At 47.9% G+C, this 15,247-nt stretch overlaps 1 long non-coding RNA gene across 2 annotated transcripts in view; it reads left to right on the forward strand.

The window, feature by feature from the left end:
- The window catches only part of LOC106732052 (uncharacterized), a 92,782-nt gene that overhangs the window by 11,066 nt on the left and 66,469 nt on the right, over window positions 1–15,247 (forward strand). Inside the window, exon 1 of one of the 2 annotated variants that reach the window (XR_012900889.1) lies at window positions 12,894–13,469. The exons of the other annotated variant lie outside the window; for it this stretch is intronic. This is a non-coding gene — a long non-coding RNA (uncharacterized LOC106732052). Of the gene's footprint in view, window positions 1–12,893; window positions 13,470–15,247 lie in introns of those variants that run through there. 2 annotated transcript variants of the gene reach the window in all.

Consider the following 15,247-nt stretch of genomic DNA (forward strand, 5'->3'; position numbering starts at 1 on the left):
CATCTACAAATGTTGTTAGACTCTACGGTGTTGCAAGACTATTCCTTGTTTTTAAAGTTTTTCCAATTACAGACTAACATGGCTACCCCTCTGATTCTTTGTATGTGTAAGAAGGTTGACAGGAGCTACATATTGTGGTCTGTGGCACTGAAACCTGGGGAAGCCGTAGAGAAGGGGGGCTGCAAAAGCTGACTGCATGGATAAGGGTGTCAGCAACAATGGCGTAATGGTGGGGGTGACATAGGAGTAATGCTATTGAGCAGGTCTTGGAGAGATTTCCAAGCAGGAGAGTTGAATGGGAGCAAAATCAGACTCATGAGCTGTGTCTAGACTGGCAAGTTTTTCCGCAAAATCATTAGATTTTGCGGAAAAACTTGCCAGCTATCTACACTAGCCGCTTGAATTTCCGCAAGAACACTGACGATCTCATGTAAGACCATCAGTGTTCTTGCGGAAATACTATGCTGCTCCCGTTCGGGCAAAAGCCCTCTTGCGCAAATCATTTGCGCAAGAGGGCCAGTGTAGACAGCACAGTACTGTTTTGCGCAAAAAAGCCCCGATGGCTAAAATGGCGATCAGGGCTTTTTTGCTCAAAACCGTGTCTAGATTGGCACGGATGCTTTTCTGCAAAAAGTGCTTTTGTGGAAAAGCGTTCGTGCCAATCTAGATGCTCTTTTCCGAAAATGCTTTTAATGGAAAACTTTTCTGTTAAAAGCATTTCCGGAAAATCATGCCAGTGTAGACGTAGCCATGGATGAAGCCTGGGAGAGAGAAAGTGGAGGTAAAGAGAAAGTGTGGACTGAATGGTTTGAGAAGATCCTCTTCCCTGAGGCTTTGAGTGCATTAGCACGTCTGGCACCAGTGCAGTACCACCACTGACAGCAACCGTGTAGAGAAGGCTTATACCTCTTTATTGCTGTGACCAGGCCCCCACCACCTGGGTAAATCACCATGTAAGTGCCTTGCTGCATGCTCCAAGCAGCTCGGAAAGCTGTGGGAGGGTGTGCGCAGCAGTCCGGGCGGCACTCAGAGCTTCCTGGCCAAGTCCTGCCCCTTTCGCCCGAAATTCTTCCCCTTCCAAGTGTCTGAAGCCAGCCACACACACGCTTTGCCCAGAGGCCAAGCAAAGTTATCAGCTCCCCTGGCTGTGACCTGTGAACTTGCTTTGGGAAGTGTTGCATGATGCAGTGGTAGGAGGCATGAGCCCTTGTACTCCTACCAAAGCTACCACCGAGGGAGCTGCATTGGTAGGAGAGCAGCAATAGAAGATTTGCTTACAAACGTACTAGAATGCAAGAGACGCATGGGCATCTGTGCATACTGCAGGCCTCTCCAAAGGGCAATGTATGAAGTGTTTTTAGAAAAGGTCTTTGCATGCATTAATTAGAACAGAACTGAGTCACCCGCTATGCTGTAGTTAGGTGCCCGTGTCAGGATTTCCATCATAAACTCTTTAATATTAAAATTCTTCTGCAGGCTGCAAACAGTTATACAAGAAGAATTGCCTTTTTTATTGTATAAGATTAAAATCAGGCAGGCTGTTTATTTAATCAATATAAATGATTGTGAGCTTGTATAGGGACTGGTTCCTGATTCTTGTGCCGAGGGCAGCTTTTTGACTGGTGGAAATTTCATCCTGGGGGAAACACAGCATGACAACACTTTGGGGGGGCTATGATGAACTCACAATTGACATTATGCCATCAAATGCCAGCAATGCCCCTCTGCCATGTATATTGACCAAACTGGACAGTCTCTATGGGTATGTCTACACTACCCCGCTAGTTCGAACTAGTGGGGGTAATGTAGTCATCCACAATTGCAAATGAAGCCCGGGATTTGAATTTCCCGGGCTTCATTTGCATGAAGCCGGCTGGCGCCATTTTTAAATGCCGGCTAGTTCGAACCCCGTGCCGCGCGGCTACACGTGGCACGGAGTAGCTAGTTCGGATTAGGCTTCCTAATCGAGGAGCGATGAAGGCCGAGCCTGCTGGAGGGCAAACCCTGGCCGCCGGCCTGTGAGTGGACCAGAGGGTTGAGAACCCTCCCCCACCCTGGCTGAGAGCAAGCCGAGGGGGGGGGGCAGCAGCAGCTGCTGCACAGGTACAGAGACAGAAGGTGAAAGGGGCGCAGAGCGAGCGGGAGCCGGGGGGGGGGATGGGTGGTCCCGTACACCCCCCGCCCACTCATCTTGCCACACTGGTGGAGAATGTGGGTACCCTCATAATAGGGTGACCCCCCCCCAAAAATATAATAACAATAATGGGTGGCGGATTAGGACCACGGGAGTAATATAACATGGAGGTGGGGGAACTGTTGAAATGGTTGGTGGAAAACCAACAACAACAGCAGCAACAACAGACGCAGCTGATACAGCAGCTCACGGATCAGCAACAGCTGGTGTGGGAGGTCCTAGAGCAGCAGAAGCACCAGGGGGCAGGGGCCATGACAGCCCCAGGGGGGGCCAGTGGGGCAGCCCTGGCGCTGCCATTACGGCTTGTAAAAATGACAGCCGAGGACGACCCAGAGGCCTTCCTGGTCACATTCGAGAGGGTGGCCATGGCCGCTCATTGGCCAGAGGAACAGTGGGCAACTCTCCTGGCACCCCACCTCACGGGCCCGGCCCAGGGGGCATATAGGGGATTAGCCGCACAAGATGCCCTACACTACCACAAAGTAAAGGAAGCCATCCTCGATCAGGCAGGGGTGACTCCCGAAACCCATAGACAGAAATTTTGGGCTGAGAAGTCCCGACCAGGGGAGCGACCCCGAGCAGTGGTCCAATGATTAAAAGAGGCCGCCACCCGCTGGCTGGACCCCAAGCGGCGGACCGCTGCCCAGGTGGTGGACATGATTGTATTGGACCAGTTTTTACAGATCCTCCCCCCCGAAGGACGGACGTGGGTACGGCGCCACCAGCCCACCACCCTCGGGGAAGCGGTGACGATCATGGAGAACTACCTGGCTGCCAAGGGAGAGGAAGACCGCGGGCAGGGCGCCAAGAACCCGAACCGGGGTTCCGCACCCACAGGGCGGGCGTGCCCCGCTAAAGGCCGAGGAACAGGGGCCAGCCCCCACATCCCGTGGGCACGCTGGGAGAGTGGAGGCGGACCCGCAGTGTCGGGGAGCCTGGAGGCAACGACACCCGGAGGGGCCGGGGGGACCCCACCCAGCCCGGCAGAACCAGTGAAACGTGGCGCATGCTTCGAGTGCGGCCAGGAGGGGCACTTCCGCAGAGAGTGCCCCTTCATGGACTGTTCGTTCGGGCGGGCCGCAACCACCGGAAAGCAACCCCTTCGCGCCGGACCACCCAGGATCACGCTGCAAGTAAGCCTTGACGGGCGGGCAACCTGGGCCCTGGTGGACTCAGGCTGTAACCAGACCCTGATTTGCGAAGAGGTGGCACTGAGGGTATGTCTACACTACCCTCCTAGTTCGAACTAGGAGGGTAATGTATGCATACCGCACTTGCTAATGAAGCCCGGGATTTGAATTTCCCGGGCTTCATTAGCATAAGCGGGGAGCCGCCATTTTTAAATCCCCGCTGCTTCGAACCCCGTGTAGCGCGGCTACACGGGGCTCGAACTAGGTAGTTCGGACTAGGGTGCCTATTCCGAACTACCGTTACCCGGTGATCCTGGGGCGAGACTGGCAGGGCTTCCGACAAGCCATCCAGCAATGGGGGCAGACCCAGGGCGGGGCGGTACCCCCCATGCCTCCAGATGCCGGGGACCGGGACGGGCCAACTGAAGCCCAGGCAGGCGAAATCACCCCGCCAGGAGCCCCCAACGGCAGGGTCGGGGAAGGAGAGGACTTTATGTGAGAGCAGCGGGAGGACAGCTCCCTTACCCACGCGTGGGAGCAAGCCCAGGCAGAGACACCTGCAGGATGCCCTCTTCGAGGTAAGAGCAGATCGGCTGTATCGCGTGACCACCCGACCGGGGGAAGGGGGTGAGAACTGGCAGCTACTAGTGCCGGCTCGGTTCAGGTGGCAAGTGCTAGATCTGGCACACGTGAATCCCTGGGCCAGCCACCTGGGGATAGAAAAGACGTCACAAAGGGTACTACAATGGTTCTACTGGCCCAGAGTCCATAAGGAGATCAAGGACTTTTGTACGTCCTGCCCAGAATGCCAGCGGGCCGGGGGCACGGGGGTGCCGAGAGCCCCTCTGGTACCACTCCCCGTAGTAGATACCCCCTTTGAACAGGTAGCCTTGGACCTGGTGGGCCCTCTAGAATGATCCAAGAGAGGCAACCAGCATATCCTAGTTCTTATAGATTACACAACACGCTACCCAGAAGCAGTACCACTGCAGAACACGAAGGCCCCAGGACTGGCGATGGAGCTGGTCAAGATCTTTGCCCGTGTGGGCATACCGCGGGAGATCCTTATGGACCAAGGGACAAATGTATCGGGGAGGGTCATGACCGAGCTATGTAAATTGCTCCAGGTAAAGAAACTGCAGACCTCCGTCTACCACCCCAAGACCGACGGGCTCGTGGAGCGTTTTAACAAAACACTAAAAACGATGCTGAGAAAATTTGTGGGAGTGGATCCCCGGGAGTGGGACCTGTTCCTTCCCGCCCTCCTGTTCGCTGTGCGGGAGGTGCCGCAGGCTTCAACCGGCTTCTTGCCATTTGAGCTTTTGTACGGCAGGCAGCCGAGAGGCATTCTAGACCTCCTGAAGGAGGGATGGGAGGAGCAGGACTCCGGCATGAAGGGGACAATCCAGTATATCTTGGAGCTGCGCAAAAGACTAAAGGTGGCCGGCGAGCTCGCCTGTGACAACCTGCTGAGAGCACAGGAGCGACAGGCCCGGTAGTACAACCAAGGGACCCGCGGCCGGACCTTCGCACCGGGTGATCGAGTGCTACTCCTCCTGCCAGCGGCGGACTCGAAGCTATTGGCGAAATTGCAGGGTCCCTACGAGGTGCGGTGGCAAGTGGGACCTGTAGACTATGAAATCCAGCTGACGGGTAAGCGCAAAAACACCCAAATTTACCACATGAATCTTTTAAAGAAGTGGAACGCGCGAGAGAGCCTGATGGTAACCACTCACCCAAAAGAACCTGAGTTGGGACCATGGGGAATAGACCTCAGCCAGCCGGGAAGGGAGCCACGCCTAGGGCCCACGCTGACAGACCCCCAGAAAGAAGAAATGCGGGCCCTGCTCTGGTCCTTCGCGGCAGTTCTATCGACGCAACCAGGACGCACTGAAGTGGCGCACCACCCCATGCAGACGACACCCGGCCGGAGGGTGCAGGAACCCCTCCGGCCCCTCCCCCGGAAATTGTGGGGAACGGTGCAAGAGGAATTAAAGAAAATGTTGCAGATGAGCGTGATCCAGAAATCAAGAAGTGAGTGGCGGAGTCTGATAGTCCTGGTACCCAAGCGGGATGGGACGCTACGCTTCTGCATAGACTTCCGAAAGGTCAATGCCCTTTCCAAATTCGATGCGTACCCTATGCCACAGACAGAGGAGCTGCTGGAAAGGCTGGGGAAGGCCCGGTACCTGACAACCATTGACCTCACAAGGGGCTACTAGCAGATCCCTCTCACGCCGGCATCCCAGGAAAAGACCGCGTTTGCAACACCATTCGGGCTCTACCACTTCCTGACCATGCCCTTCGGATTAAATGGGGCCACAGCGACGTTCCAGCGGTTGATGGACCACCTCCTGGAAGGGCACTGCGCATACGCCGCAGCGTATATAGATGATGTGGTAATTTACAGCACATCCTAGAAGGACCACTTGGGCCATGTTCGGGCAATCCTGGAGACTCTGGAGGGAGCACGGCTGACTGCGAACCCCGGCAAGTGTGCTTTTGGACAGAATGAGGTGGCCTACCTGGGATATGTCGTGGGAAACGGGCAACTAAAGCCCCAAATGGACAAAGTTGAGGCAGTTCGAGATCACCCGGCCCCCATGACGAAAAGGCAAGTCCGCCAATTCTTGGGCTTGGCGGGCTATTACAGGCGATTTATACCATGCTTCACTACGATAGCCACCCCTTTAATGGATCTGACAAAGGGCGGACCCACCCGGAAGGTGCACTGGACTCCACAATGTGAGGAGGCATTCCGGCAACTGAAGAAGGCCCTCACCCGAGCCCCGGTGCTAGCACAGCCGGACTTTACAAAACCCTTCCTAGTGCAAACAAACGCCTCCGACGTGGGGCTGGGGGCGGTCCTAGCCCAACAACAGGAGGGCGCCGAAAAGCCGATACTATATCTGAGCCGCAAGCTGCTGCCCCGAGAACAGATGTACTCCACTATAGAAAGGGAGTCCCTGGCAGTGCGCTGGGCCGTGGAAGCGCTCCGATACTACCTGTTAGGGGGCACGTTTCAGTTAGTAACTGATCACGCACCCCTGCAGTGGATGCATAATATGCGGGAGGCGAACCCGTGCATAATGAGGTGGTATTTGTTCTTACAACAGTATAAGTTTGCGGTTGTGCACAAGGCAGGACTAAGGCACGCCAACGTGGACTTCTTGTCACGCTGTGGGGGTGCGGAAGCGAGGGAGGAAGGGACTAAAGGGCTGGAGGGGGAGGTGTGTGACAGGGAAGAAGCTCCCCGCACTGCCATCTGCGCCCCCGCCGAGGCGCCAGAGCGGGACGATCCAACCCCGGGACCCGAGGACGGGGACAGACGGAGGAAGCCCCCGTTCCCCCCACTCGAGGAGCGACGTGGGCCGAGCCTGCTGGAGGGCAAACCCTGGCTGCCGGCCCGTGAGTGGACCAGAGGGTTGAGAACCCTGCCCCGCCCCGGCTGAGAGCAAGCCGAGGGGGGGCAGCAGCAGCTGCTGCACAGGTACAGAGACAGAAGGCAAAAGGGGCGCAGGGCGAGCAGGAGCCGGGGGGGACGGGTGGTCCCGTACCCCCCCGCCCGTTCATCTTGTCACAGTATGAATAAAAACATTACCTGCCCAGCGCACTACCTTCCACATCCTAATGACTTAACCAACCAAACAATTATTACTTAAGAACAATTTGCACCTTCTCTATCAGCTTCATGTAACCAACACTCTAATTCACTATTTTTCCCTTCCTTCTTTCCCCCTTCCCTTCCCCTATTTATTTTGGAACTGGACTTTTAATACTCGATTCATCTGAAGAAGTGGATTGTTCCCACAAAAGCTCATGATACCATCTACATGTTTTGTTAGTCTTTAAGGTGCTTCTAGACTATTTGTTGGTTTTTAAAGTTTTTTCAGTTGAATTGTAGTAGACTATACTTGGGATGGCAAATAACTAAAGTGGGTCTGGGATTTTCCAATGAAATAAGTCATTGTAGATGTAACTGTTTTCAGGAAGGGATTGGTTTTGACAAATCTCTTGATTTGGAACATTTTTAGAAAAAAGAAAAGGAATTGAAATTGAAATGTCCCCTTTTGACATTTTGGAAATCAAAATGGTTTGGAATGACTTCTCATTTAGAAATGTTAGTGAATACATACTAAAAAAAGGAGGTAAACATTTCAGGAGGTTGAAAATTAAACAAAATGTGTTGAAATGTTATTGAAACTAAACATTTTAGATTGTCCTAATCTGTACTTTTCTGGGGGGAAGTAGGAGTTATCAGTTCACAAAATGTTTTAAGATTGACTTTTTTCCTAAGTCACAGGTTTTCAAAATGTCAAAGCATCAAATTCCCATCAGCTCTACAAAAACAAACAAAACCAACCCCCTCCGCTTCTCCCAGATCTAAGATTAAGGAGCCACAAACTATTCTTCTGTGATACTTGCTCAGCAGCTAACTGCACCCAAGATGTAGCAGTTGGTTTTATTTGTGCTTTGTATGGTAGCAAGCATAATGTCATGGTCAGTACCCTGAACACACAATTTTGGTCTTGTAAAAAAACTTCAGAAACAGACTTCAATGAGAAACAGCTGAGCAGGAATTCATATGCAAACGTGACATCCTGAAACAAGGTTTAAATAGACATCTGGAATAGTTCTCACATTACAATAGGTAATTTCCCATTCAGGTACTCTCACCTTCTCATCACTTCCTCGGATGAGTGGAGAAAAAGGGAGATAGAGCCTTTTTTCTCCACTCATCTGAGGAAGTGGGTTTTACCCTCAAAAGCTCACAAATACTATAAATATTTTTTGTTAGTCTCTGAGGTGCTACAGAACCACTTGTTGTTTTTAAAGTTACAGACTAACACACAGATACCCCTCTGAGACTTCCCATCATTGTTGGAGATGAGCCACATTAACACTGATGTCACACTCCCATCTTTACATCCCTTCCTTTTTTTTTCCAGTATCTGAGGAAGTGAGTTGTAGCTCATGAAAGCGTATACCCTAATATTCTAATATATTTGTTAAAGTACCGCCAAACTCATTATTTTTATTGTCAACTCTCATCATTTTGTATGTCTTGTGATATTTGGTATGACAGGGTACGTCTAGACTACAGGCTTTTGTTGACAGAAGTTTTGTCGACAGATACTGACGACAAAGCTTCTGTTGACAAAGAGCGTCTAGACTACATTCAGTTCTGTCGACAAAGCAACCTGCTTTGTCGACATGGCAGTGTAGATGCAAAGGACAGTTTAGATGCAATAATGCCTTCTGTCGACAGAACTCTGTTGACAAAAGGCGTTATTCCTCGTAAAATGAGGTTTACCAGCGTCAACAAAACTGCTCAGTTCTGTCGACATTATGTCGACAGAACTCAGCGGTAGTGTAGACGCAGGTTTAGTTTTGTCGACAAAAGTCCACTTTTGTCGACAAAACCCTGTAGTCTAGACACACCCTTAAAGCCCTTCCTCCTGAAGCCATATGATTGTGTGAAAATCTTAGCTTTCTTTCTTTCTTTCTTTCTTTCTTTCTTTCTTTCTTTCGAAAAAGTGAGTTTCCAACTTTATAGGTTTGCAGAGAAAAGTTTGCAAATGTGAACACAAAGGGCTCAAAGCCAGAAGGCAAATAAACAGACTGCAAAATTTACTATTTTTGAACAATCTCATGGTTTTTAAACCAAATTCATAATTTATTTGAGGCCTGCCTCATGATTTTTGAACTCTTGTGGTTATCAGTATTGGCACTGGGCTATTTGAAACATAAGGTATTATTCTGCAAAAGTCATGGCTCTGGAACTGGGCTTCACAGAAAAATGGCTTCAACTGTTCCTCTAAATTTTTCTGACTCAAATCACAGACTTGAGACCTTATCAGACAAGTAAAAGCATAAACCTAAACTCTGTTCGGCAGGCTAATTCATATTGTTAAATAATCTCTTGCCTGCCTTGAAAAAAATAAATTCAAAATGCCTGGTATAACTCTAAAAATTACCCACTGGACTCAGTGCAATACATTGTTTAATTAAAATAGCACTCCTGAAATTCATTGCATTTTACAGCCTTATAACTAACTTCCAAATAATTCAAAACAACATCTTCAGGGCTAGTAATAATCTATTCACACAAATTGATAATTATGTGGCATGATATAAATATGTCATTAGACTTGCAATAAATACACCCAGATATTCCATTTCACAAAGGAGTATTGGTAATTAGAAAGAATGAAAGCAAATATGTCATTTGACACAAATCAGAAATGACACTTCATGAATAATTCAGTGTTTCCATTATTAATCTCTACATATTTTCCAAGCTTTCTAATTTGGCTTTCTGTTAAACAGCTGTCAAATTCCATGCCGGAAGTGGCTGCGTATCAGTGGCGGATGGGGAGTTTGTGTATGAATGGTATACAGTTTGAAAGGCGCAGTGCCAAAAGTGAAATCCATGCAAGGTGCATGGAAATTTTTGAAGACACCGCAAAAGAGGCTCAACTTAAATGCATACCCCAAATTAAAAAACAGAGAGAAACCCAAAAAAGTGCCACCATGGCTAAACACCATAATAAAAGAAGCAGTAAGAGATAAAAAAGCAGCATTTAAGAGGCAGAAGTTAAATCCTAGCAAGGAAAATAGAAATAATAGAATCATAGAATCCTAAGGCTGGAAGAGCTCTCAAGAGATCGAGTCCAACCCCCTGCCAAAAGCAGGACCAACCCCAACTAAAGCATCCCAGCCAGGGCTTTGTCAAGCTGGTACTTAAAAACCTCTAGAGATGGAGATTCCACCACCTCCATAGGTAACCCATTCCAGTGCCTCACCACCCACCTAGGGTGTGTCTAGACTGCAGGCTTCTTTCGAAAGAGCCTCTTTCGAAAGATCGCGTCTAGACTGCAGGCGGATCTTTTGATAGAGGAAATCCGCTTTTTCGAAAGAGAGCACCCAGCGAGTCTGGATGCTCTCTTTCGAAGACGGCCTCTTTACATTGAAGAACGCCTTCCTTCGAAAGAAGAACTTTCGAAGGAAGGCGTTCTTCCTCGTGAAACGAGGTTTACCGCCATCGAAAGAAAAGCCGCGTTCTTTCGAAATAATTTCGAAAGAACGCGGCTTCAGTCTGGATGCAGGGGAAGTTCTTTCGAAAAAAGGCTACTTTTTTCGAAAGAACCCCTGAGTGTGGACACGGCCCTAGTGAAATAGTTTTTCCTGATATCCAGCCTAGACTTCCCCCACTGTAACTTGAGACCATTGCTCCTTGTTTTGCCATCCGTCACTACTGAGAACAGCCTCTCTCCATCCTCTTTGGATCCTCCCTTCAGGAAGTTGAAGGCTGCTACCAAATCTGGCAAATTAAGTGTAAAAATATAACTAGGAAGGCCAAAAAGGAACAAGAAGAACAGCTAGACAAAGATTCAGAATGATTTGCTATTGCTTTTTAAGTGCATCAGAAGTAGGAAGTCTGCTAAACAACCAGTGGAAGACTGGACAATTGAGAGGCTAAAGGAGCTCTCAAGGATGAGAAGGCCATTGCAGAGAATCTAAATGAATTCTTTGCATCGCTCTTCACGGCTAAGGATGTGAGAGAAATTCCCAAACGTCAGCCATTTGTTTTAGATGACAAATCTGAAGAACTGTCCCAGATTGAGGTATCATGAGAGGAGGCGTGGGAGTAAATTGACAATCTAAATAGCAATAGGTCACCAGGCCCAGATGACATTCACCCAAGAGTTCTCAAGGAACTCAAATATGAAATTGGAGAACTACTAATTGTCATTTGTAACCTATCCTTTAACTCAAGGATGGGGAATCAAGCTGCACGTGGATCATCAGAGTGAGCCTCTAGCAAGCTGCTAGAGGCTATGTTTACCTGAGTGTCTGCAGTCATGGAACCCCTTAGCTCTCAGTAGCCCTGGTTCACTGTTCCTGGGCATGGGAACTGCAGGAAGTGGTAGCCAGGCCCACGCTGCTGTTGGATTGGTAACTGGTTAAAAGACAGGAAACAAAGGGTAGGAATAAATTATCAGTTTTCAGACTGGAGAAAGGTAACTAGTGGTATCCCCCAGGTATCCATACTGGGACCACTCCTATTCAAAATATTCATAAATGATCTGCAGAAAGGGTTAAACAGTGCGGTGGCAAAATTTGCAGATGATACCAGACTGCTCAAGATAATTAAGTCCAAAGCAGACTGCAAAGAGCTTCAAAAGAATCTCACAAAACTGGGTGACTGGACAATAAAATGGTAGATGAATTGCAGTGTTGATAATGCAAAGTAATGCATATTGGGAAGCATAATCCTAACTATACATATAAAATGATCGAGTCGAAATTAGCAATTACCACTGAAGAAAGATCTTGAAGTCATTGTGGATAGTTCTCTGAAAACATCCACTCAATATGCAGCAGTCAAAAAAGCAAACAGAATGCTGGAAATCGTTAAGAAAAGAATATATAATAAAACAGAGAATATCTTATTGCCTCTTTATAAATCCATGGGATGGCCACATAGATTCACAGAACACTAGAACTGGAAGGGACCTCAAGAGATTATCAAGTCCACTCCCCTACCCTCACAGCAGGACCAAGCACTACCTAGAACAGTGTTTCTGAAAGTGTACTTGGCTGCAAAGAATGAAACTGAGCCAATGGGAGCCGCGAGGCTCCATGGCCGTGGCGCTGGTACATAAACAAACCGGGGCAGCCAGTTAAAGTGTTTCTGAAAGTGTTTCCACGGTACACTTTCAGAAACACGGACCTAGAACATCCCTGATAGATGTCTATCCAACCTGCTCTTAAAAATCTCCAGTGATGAAGATTCCACAATCTCCCTAGACAATTTATTCCAGTGTTTAACCACCCTGACAATTTGGAGGTTTTTCCTAATGTCCATCCTAAACCTCCCTTGTTGTGATTTAAGCTTCTTGTCCTATCATCAGAGGCCAAGGAGAACAATTTTTCTCCCTCCTCCTTGTAACATCTTTTTAGATATTTGAAAACTGCTATCATCCTCTCTCTCAGTCTTGTCTTTCCTAAACTAAACAAGCCCAATTCTTTCAGTCTTCCCTCATAAGACATGTTTTCTAGACATCTTGAATACCGTGTGCAGATGTGGTCACCTCATCTCAGAAAAGATATATTGGCATTGGAAAAGATTCAAGAAAGGTCAACAAAAATGATTAGGGCATGGAATGGCGCCCTATGAAAAGAGATTAATACAACTGGGACTTTTCAGTTTGGATAAGAGACAGCTAAGAAAGGATATGATAGAGGTCTATGAAATCATGACTGGTGTAGAGAAAATGAATAAAAAAAAGTTATTTACTCCTTCCCATGCCACAAGAGCTAGGGGTCACCAAATGAAATTAATAGGCAGCAGGTTTAAAATAAACAAAAGTTCACACAATGCATAGTCAACTTTTGGAACTTCTTGCCAGAGGATGTTATGAAGGCCAAGACTGTAACAGGTTTAAAAAAGAACTAGATAAATTCATGGAGGTTAGATCCATCAATGGCTACTATCTAAGATGGATATGGATGGGGTTTCTAGACTCTGGTTATCAGGCCTGGGAATGGGAGACAGGAAATGGATCACTTGATAATTATCTGTTCTGTTCATTTCCTCCGGGGCACCTGGCATTGGCCTCCATTGGAAGATAGGATACTGGACTAAATGACCTGTGATCTGACTCAGTATGACCGTGCTTATGGTCTTATTTTTGAAAATCACCTTAAGTTAGTCACAGGTTCATCTTAATCCCAGCAGGCCATGAAACAGGCTTTCTTTAATTTTAAGTTGTCTAAAATAAATTGACAACTCAAAATGGCCATTTGGGCATTAAACTCCATGACGTAAAACAATCTTTGGCCAATTTAGCCCAAAGTACTTCCAGTGAGATCTCTGACCAAGGCAGATGTCTGAGGTTAAGACAGGTGTAGCCTTCCTTGGCATAGCCTTACCCAAACTGTCCTTTGAAAGAAGCAGCCTGCCCTTTTTTATCTTACCTTCTTGGTCTGATTGTCTTTTCCCTGTTTCTGTCCCTTCTAACCCCTGGAGGATGAAATCTCTCTGGTTCTGCCAAGAGATGATCCTGGAAGCTGCTCTAGAGGCAAATCATGGAGGTCCCAGCTCAATGTTCTACAAAAAATTAGCTTCATAGAATGGGGTAAGCTATGGGAGGAAGGCCTCTGGTGGGGTGGGGTAATGAACACCTGATATACCTTATCACATGGTTAATTTAGGATTACAGACACTATGTTAAGCTCTTCAAATGTGACAAGAAATGTTGTATGTCTGACTTGAAGAGGCCTAATTTCAGTGTGTGGATTCTCAGCACTTTCTGAACATTAAGTTCCTTTAAGGTTTCTCAAGTTGGACACCCAAAAATCAAGATTTTGGAAAAAGTTATTTTGGAAAAATTGTGGCTAGAAAAGTATATGCTAAAAAGTGTCTTTGTCTTGGAATTTGGCATATATAGCTTCAGCACAAGAAACGTGTTTCTTTTTACCAATTGTTGCTTTAAAGCCAAGTGTGAGTCTGCAGGTCTGTATTAGGACTCAGGGTATATCAGCATTGCAGAACACTTGGGAACGCCTTACCAGAGGTGTGGTGAAGACTAGGACTTTAAAGGGTTCAAAAAAGAGCTAGATAGATTCATGGAGGTTAGGTCCATCAATGGCTATTAGTCAGGAGGGATAGGAATGGTATCCCTAGCCTCTGTTTGTCTGGAGATGGGTGACAGGGGAGGGATCACATGAGGATTACCTGTTGTGTTCCCTCCCTCTGAAGCATCTGGTATTGGCCACTGTCAGCAGACAGGATACTGGGCTGGATGGACCGTTGGTCTGACCCAGTATGGACATTCTTATGTTCTAACATGTGGAATCAAGTCTCAGAACCAGGATCAGCTGACTGGGGCTTCCTGGGTTTGAGCTTCAGGGCTAAACATGGCATCCAGACTCAGGCTGGAGCCAACACCCTGAGACTCTCCTCCCTCACAGTGTCTCAGAGCCCAGATTCCACCCGGAGCCTGAATGTTTACACTGCAATTGTATAGCCCCTTTTCTAGAGCCCCGTGAACCCAAATCAGCTGATCTGGGACCCAGACCTGCCACAGAGGTATGGAAGGTCTTTTATTGCACTGTAGACATGTCCTAGGTATAACTCCCATTGCAATCAAATTTACAGCAGGAACAATCTCATTAGAGTACCAGGGATTGCACAGATTGTAAGTCAAGGCCAGAATGTGTCTATAGTTTCATTGTGTAAAACCGGGCTTGCTCAGGGTTGTATAAAAGGGGGCACCTGCCACTTTATAACACCACTACCTCTTTCAGTCTGCTGCCTTGTCTTCCAGACTCCACCCTTTCATTTAAAAAAAACAAACAATTTCTAACCCTTACAGGTTTGAAGAGAATCTTCAAACTGTGAAACTGAAACTTAGAGATGCCGCAATGTCTCCAGAGAGCCTGTAACAGTGGCTCAGAGAAGTGTGAGTCATTGTCTGGGGGTGCTAGCTCAGGTGCCCAGAGATAGTTCAAAGAGTTGACTTTTAAATGCTCTGCCTACTGATCCATGCACAGGGGGGAAAAAAGGAAAGGAAGAATTATCCTGAGTGACATCTCATTTTGGCTCCATGAGTGGGTGGCCCGTGGGAGAGTAGCACCTCTTATTCTCCGTCCCCACATCCAGAAGGAGCCTTGCCCATGGAAATCCCATCCCCAGGGGCTTTGCAGAGCACACATGACCATAGTTTGAACAACTGCGCAATCTGTTGTGTATAGTGTCCCATGTGGTAACTTTAGCCGGCAGAGCTTGGAAGAGTGCCTACTATCTGCTCCCCCTTAATTCACCACAGCTGTAAATGGGAGAAAATGACCAGTCTTGCCCAATACAGCTGGGCAGCTGTATAAATGTTGGAGATCCTAATTATGTGTGTTTATG

This window comes from Pelodiscus sinensis, chromosome 2, assembly GCF_049634645.1.
Source record: "Pelodiscus sinensis isolate JC-2024 chromosome 2, ASM4963464v1, whole genome shotgun sequence".
Classification (NCBI taxonomy): Eukaryota; Metazoa; Chordata; order Testudines; family Trionychidae; genus Pelodiscus; species Pelodiscus sinensis.